Source organism: Gymnogyps californianus, chromosome 5 (assembly GCF_018139145.2).
Source record: "Gymnogyps californianus isolate 813 chromosome 5, ASM1813914v2, whole genome shotgun sequence".
In the NCBI taxonomy this organism is placed as follows: domain Eukaryota; kingdom Metazoa; phylum Chordata; class Aves; order Accipitriformes; family Cathartidae; genus Gymnogyps; species Gymnogyps californianus.
The window spans coordinates 17,806,383-17,814,068 of record NC_059475.1 but is presented as its reverse complement, the minus strand read 5'-3'; positions in this window follow the sequence as shown (position 1 = coordinate 17,814,068).

The following is a 7,686-nucleotide window of genomic DNA, read 5'->3' as shown; positions in this document are numbered from 1 at the left end:
ACTGTTGACAACTAAGTCTGTTGCTATGTGGCTGATAAGCCAGGTTATGTCCATTTCAGTGTTTGTTCACATGGTGAAGTTTCACAGCAATGGCAAAAGGAAGAGGAAGAATCTCTGTATGGTATCAGCAGCAGTTAAAACATGCATTCAAGTTTGTCTTTCCATTCAAAACACAATGTCTTGATTTAAATTCCCAATGTTTGATTTAAATTCCCAATGTTTTTAGTTCTGTCTGCACACCAGAACTTTGTACGGTGTTCCAAAGCATCCCTACCTTTATACTGACTAATCCTGTTTCTCCTCTTCCCCAGCAAATCTGGGTGCTTAACATGCAACCGCATTTATTCACGGATACAAAGGAGCACAGTGCTATTATCCCATTTACAAATTAAGAACCTGAGGCACAAATAAGAACAATGACACACCAGAGGTCACACAGGAAGTCTGTGGGAGAACTGGGAGATGAACTCCAGTCATTCAAGTCCAAGATTGGAGACTGGAACTTTGCTCTTTGATGGAGAAATGAAAATACTTTCTTAAATTCAATATACTTACAGGAATTTGGTATTATCTTTGATAATTCCTTATTATTTATTAGGCAAATCTGGGTAATGTATCAAGTTAAAGTCCAGCCTATTTTTCTTTGTTTTCTTTTTTTCCTTTTGCATTGACAGCTACCCATCAAACTACTAAGTTTATTAGGGTTTAATTTTTATGTATCTTTGCTTGTAATGGTAAATTTCAAATATTATGCTATTCTTTTTCAATTGTTTGCCTAGATTATTAACAGAAGTCAAATCACAGACATGTTTTCAATGGGAAACATAGGCTAAGCCATCAGCCTTTTTCTTAGAAAATACTCTCATGTTCTCTACCCTGTCACCAGTATTTTGGGAGTCCTAAACTACTAGTGCAGGAGACACCATTGTTTTACAAGTAGTGCAAAGAGATTCATCTGCCCTTAAGCATAATCTACACCACCATGTAAAAGCTGGACAAGAGGGCCCTCCATATTGAAAAGACTCTGCAAAGACCATGGAAGTCAGTACTGAAAAGATGCTAGGGTCAGATCCCCAGCTGCATCAAATTACCACATTATGACTCAGTTTATAGCAGGTAAGTAAATGAGTTGTGTTTTGGGTTTTGTTGCATCAAAAGAAGTCACTGAATCACCCTCCCTTTAGAGTACCAGGTCTCCTGTATTCAAAAATAGGATCATTTCTATAAGCTACTTTGTCCTATTTCTTCCCTAGCTTAAAATGTAACACTTCAATGAACAATTCTGTTGTTGCCATTTATGTGATTGTAATAAGGCAGCTTGTCCCATTGAGGACCAGTTAGGCTGTGACCAGCTAGCTCTGCCCTAGAAACAGGCATGCATGTCTGTGGCCAATTAATATTAAATGGGTGCACCTGAAAGCGGGGACAGCAGTACAGTCAGCAGAGCTCCTTGGGTGAAAGAGGAAAAAGGAGCTAGAGGCTCCTCTGAGCAGTGAAGGGGAGGTCTAGGGAAGTACCCTTCAGGGACAGTGTTCCTCTACCAGGTGTGGAGAGAAAATAACAGCAAGCAGATGATACTAAGTTTTCAGTCTTTGTAGATGCTTCTGGGATCTTGAGATAAACAGCCCTTGCCCTTATTGCAGCAGAATTAGAGGAATTGGGAGAGTAGTGAGAAGCAGTGTTGCTTAAGATGTCATCTCTGTACAACTGTATTTTTAGTATGTCTACACTTCTAGTCACCTGTCAAGGCATTTTAACTAGCATGATAAATTCTAGCCTAGAGCTTACGTGGAGATTTGCCTGTTAGTCACATAGGTATCTCCAGTTTAAAAAAGTAGCAACAAATGACTGTTTACTATAAACTTTGTCTTTCCTTAGCCTATAATTTAGAACCACAGTTGTTGGGTTCTAAAAAATTCTGAATTTTAAATGCTCATAAAAAGATATGTACCCTAAAAAGAGGTTTACACATCAGATTATTCAATTGTCACACCTGAACAAGACAGACTTCTCAAGTAAAAGACTTACTGTGTCAGAGGACATTCTGATAATAAGGTATATTACCTCTCCTTGTCTTAAAATAGACCTGTAAAAGAAAAAAAAAACAAAACCAACTGTGACTGTGGTTGAATGGCAAAGTTGAGCAGGCTTGCAAGCAGTAACACGTAATTTTCTAACTGTATGAAATAGCTTCCTTATTCTTGAAGTGCCAGTTATTTTTCCTTTTTCTTAATGTGACAAATCTTTTTATTTCACTTCCAGTTTATTTAGAATGAGGAATTATCAATGTTAAGAAAGTATTTATGTCTATTATGAGAAATAGCTAAAAAAAAATGAGACAAAACACCTGTAGCCTATTAAGCCAAACCAGATAAACTTGATACTTAAGCCACTAGAGGGACCTCCAGGAACAGAATATACAAAAACATTTGCAAAGGCTCTTTTGAAGTATTAGGTGTCTTTAAAGAAAAACAAAAAAGCTTTACAGGTCTAACGAATTGTCATTTGTTTATAATGAGCTCTGAAATCATAGGAAATATGAGTTAACTAATCTCATAGATTTTGTCAAGAAAAAGCAACTTCGTTTCTCCTGGTAGGATATGAGTTTGGAGGGTTGTTTCCTCCTCACGGAATTAGTGAGGTTAGCACATCCGCTTTCAAGAGACTTGTAATTTAGCAGTAAGGTTATGTGTTGCTCTTTTGAGGAGTACAAAGCAAATACAGTTATTCTCTTTTCAGAATTTCTGAGAAGACTAGGATTTGGATGTGGTGCAGACAGTCTGAAATCAATCATCAGCTTAATTTCTCACTGATTGGTACTTTAGCAGAGACCTCAACTTATTTCAAATTGTAACAGCAGTTTAATAGCCCCATTAACAAATGTTAGTGCCTCACCATGCATGCAAGTGCTTTCGAAAAAGTAGTTATGCCACCACTTGGATCACTGGATTTGTAATTAGCAATGAATCAGGGAGATGACAAGGGCGCTCTAATGTTCCCTTTTATACATCTGCAATACTATAGAAGAAGTTGTGGTGTTCTTCACACACAAACTTTTGGGGCTCTGCAGAGCACAAATTCAGCAAGCTTTAGCTTTAGCATAGCTACTGTAAAACATGAAATCCTGCTAATATAAGTGACTGTGCTTCTGAGACACTGAAGATGAGGACACAAAGACAAGAATTGCAATTAACCCAATTAGCAAAAGGTCAGGGATGGGACTAGAATTTGGCATTAAATCACAATTATGGAACAGGTTAAAAGAATTTTTGTAAGACCTTAAATTATGTTGCATTGTTTAGCTTTACCTGTTAGAATGGTACTAGCGAAACGAAAACTCTTATTTTGTGACATGAAAGCAACCTGAAATTCCAGTTTGGCAGAGCTGATTGTTGCACAGGTCTCCTGTGGTCTATCCACTGAGTTTTATAGTTTCCATTTTGTTTGCATTGAGAGGTTACTTGCTGAGAAAAGGTGTAGTGGCAGGGGAGGAGACATTGCTAGTACCTTTTCTATTATTCTTTGGGTTTTTGTTTGTCATTAGAAAGCTCTCTGATGAATTATTGTTTGAAAAATCTTCACTTCTGCCACAGAGTTAGTATTATATTCCTTGCATTGCATGTGTATAACGTCCCACTGAAGTTTTCTAGTGAACTACCTGCAATTAAGAGACACATTCAACCACAGTTACGCTTAACTGGCAGACTGATGACTCCTGACATCAAAAGTGGGTTGGCAAGTGGCACCTGCTAAAGAAGAATGATTATCTATCCCATGTCATTCCATACGTGTGAAGTAGGATATTATACATTACAGATTAACACGGTCACAGGCAGGAAGTGTTCCTTGACCAGGAAGAGATTTAGTGATAACTAGTGATTTCTTTCTCAGCTGCTAAGAGTGAAACCCTTCCTGAAATACCATAATATCCCTTTATTAAGCACAGTCCCCTCCATAAGTAACTATGGAGCAAAAATTTTGGGGGGGATTTCAGAATTTCAAAAGTTCAGTGAATTTATTTGGAGCTTATTCAGCAGTGTTATTTGACACTGATTTTAGCCTAACAAAGAGAGGGTTTGTGACTAATGCAAGGAGGAGAATTTTCTTTTGATGCAAGAAGATGATGTAATGATCTCTTCATTTGCAGAATGCCATTAGTCACTCTGCCCTCAGATACCTTTGCATGTGTAAGAATATGCATACTGTATCCCGTATGGCATTATGTGAGTAATCAAATGCCTGTTGAGTCTCACATGCTTCTGAGATTAAAATATACCACATCTGCCTTGATGATGAAAATTAATGTCGCAGCGTTTTGTCAGCCTCCTTAGTTTTCTCTTTTGGAGTGATACTCAGAAGAATCCTTTTTCAATTATGAAAATTGCTGAATGATTAACCACATCAAAGAACTGGGGAGGATGGGACACCACGGGCAACTGCTGAAACAGACTGGAAAGAATACATATGCATGTGTGCACAAGTGTGTCTGGCTGTCAGAAATCATAACCGAGATCTCCTAAAGGTATCCCCTCTTAGTTTTATCAGGCTTTCACAAGTTTTAGATTTTTATTTTTCCTACTGACATTTTTTTCAAGATTTGCAAGTAGGTTGGGAGCAGGAAAAAAGTGTTGAGAGGGACGTTTACAAGATGTGATGCACCAAAGCAGTTCAGCTACATTTCTAGCTCCACTTTTTTCTTCTAACTGCCAGTGAGCCCTTCAAGGGCTCTGCCCTGAAGTTCTGCTCCTAAACAAGTAAACATTTAGGACCTGAATTCTTCAGAATCACTTATACCTGGAAACTTTTGGTCAGCCGGCAACAATAGCAAATAGAACAGGCTAACATTGTAGAAAAAAATTGGATCTTTATTGACATAAACCAAAGTTCCAGTTGGCTGGTACTGGCCTTTCATATAAATGAATGTTCATTAACAAGAAAAATTAAGAGTCTACCAAGTATTGTTGCAGATAGACGCTTGCTCAGTCTTACTTGGAAGGGTTTTTACTTTTATTTTTTGGACACTTTTTTTGTTGAAGACAAAGAATAGAAATATTTTTGTAAATAGTAGTACTAATCCTATGGACAAATAGCAAATATCTTCTTGTTTTTTCACCTTGCAACGTTCAAATTTAAGTTGCAGAGCAGTTAAGCATTTAAACATATGCATAACTTTGAACACATGAAAACAAAACAGAAAAATGGCTTGTGTGCCGTAAGTCTAAACATATGCTCAGAACTTTTCTTGAAACTTCTTTGTTTTAGGACTTAAAACCTGAGCATTGGTAGACAATAACATTCTTTCCCAGAACAGCACCAATATGCTTTGAAAACCTATGAAACAATGTAAAAAGAGATTATAAACATAGACATAACCATGCAGTACGATAGCATTCAAACAGCTAATGTTAATCAGGATTGTCAGCGGCTGGACTGGATAGCCTCCGAACTCCAGATATCTGGTGCATGCTGCTATCTTCTGCAACGTTACTTCTCTCTACTGACCGGATTCCTGAACTTACTGCATCCACAGTTAAAAATAACCAAACAACAAAGAGGGGGAAGAATTAAAAGCCAGTTTAAACATTCAGAATAGAAAGTTATCTGCTGTTTTCTGTCTGCCCCATTTGTCTTTAAAGAGACTGATAGAAGAGCAGACTGCATAAACACCTTTTAAAAGTGTGTCTTTTTTGACACTGATTAGTCTTTTTATGAAGTGATTCATTAATGCGGTCTCTGACTTACGACCGATCAGCTGCTAACTTGTTAGGTTACTCCTGCTTTGTTAATTTGTTTCAAGAGGAGGAACATGGGTTTCTTTTTGTTTTTCCAAGTCCTGTTCTGTCTGTAGATAGTTAATTTGCCAGTGAAGGCAGCATTTCAGAATAGATGAGGCTATATTGTCCAGTTTTCAGGAAACAATTTATTGAGTGTATGGTCCAGGACATACTTTACCCATCAACTAGGCTGCTGTAATCTCTGTAATTCTTAAGGATGAACATCTCCTGTGTCATTCTATGCAGCACTTGTCCTAATTACCAGCACTGTACTGTGGTGCTTTTCAAATGAATGGCAAAGGTGTCACCTTCTGTAGACATTCTTACCCTGGTACTTCTTGATGGTGCTACTGCTTTTGTTGACTCAGAGAAAGCCTAGACAGCAATGGTTAATAGATGCCTAAATTGCAGGTAGAGCAATGACACAGTAACTGTAGATCTTCCTGATCAAGGAAGCTGGAATAAATTCACTTGAAGGAAAAAGTGAGCTGAACTAACCTGAGGATTCTCCCTAGCTGCACAGCTATGTGACCACAAGGCACTAGTGGAGAAGGACAAAGTTATTACTGCACGTTATAGGGATTTTATCTTAATGATCAGGCTTTTGGGGCATACTGCAGTTTCAAATTATTTACACGCTCCATATCTGGAGTTTCTACTGGTGTGCTACCTAAGTTGTTTGACTAGCAATGCCTGTCATCAGGGAAAATCTGCTGGATTTATACACAAGAAGCATGAATGTATGCAAGAGCCTGCAACAAAGATTTTGCTTAAATTCAAAACCTAAAGTTAACATGGCATAAAAGCATACCAGTTGTATATTAATAGATTGTGATCAATTGAAAAGAATGGTAAATAAGATTACCAAGGTGTCCAATGAAAAATGTGTACAGGTACTCTGAAAACTGTTCTTAATTGCAACTTGAATGAATGAAAACTTATATATAGCTCCCCGTCTCCCCACTGAAATGGCTAAGCCATAGTCTTCCCAGGATTTAAAAAATGAAGCAAAGTTTTATCTCTTTCAACTTTCCTTGCCGCTGCTTTGAATCATAAGGCTGAGGTTTATTTGTTCAACATGTTATTGTTGTGTTTCCAAGCTTATCTTTGTGTCTGAGGTCTAGGTACGTAGTTGTTTTGCAGCTTTTAATAGGAATATTTTAAAAGTAATGACATGCCTCTGTGAACAGAATTTTTTAATTGATAGAGAATATTTCAAAAGTTATTGTCATACAGTTATTGCTATATGAAAGTATATAAACAATCTAGGACTTTATTCTCAGTTCAGTACTGAGTCGCATTTACCTTCATCACTGGCTGTGTTTTTAAAATGTTCTACTGACTTGATTAAACCGTGGATTCTCCAGGAAATGGAATGCAACAAAATATTTGCTCTAATTCAAGAAAAATAATCAAAAAATTAAGACAAAACAACTCTCTCTTTCCTCTCCTTGAAAAAGTTCTTTAACATGTCCCCTACTATAGCTGGGCAGAAATGGAAAGTGGCATTTTAAAAACAGAACAAACAAAAACCTTCCCCCAAAGTAATCTAACAGCAAACAAGATGATTTCCACGCCAGTGGAGAACTGGTGCAACCTGTAATTGCAACTTAAGTGTTAAAGGCTTTCAGAAGACAGAGAACACTCAGACACTTACTGTTTGTTTGAGTCTTAGCTTCCACAGGGAAGTAATAATGTAAAAGATCAAGGTGTCTCTTTATAACTGGCTGTAGCAATTCCAGCTTGTAAACATTCAGCAGTGATTTGGCAGTATGATGTTACACGATACTATAGCAGGCACAAAGTGAAAATATAGCATGTAATGAGCATATCTGACAATGCATGCATAATATCAGTCATAATTTGGTACAGGATAACAGAAACACAGCTCCAAGCTGGTACAAACATTTCT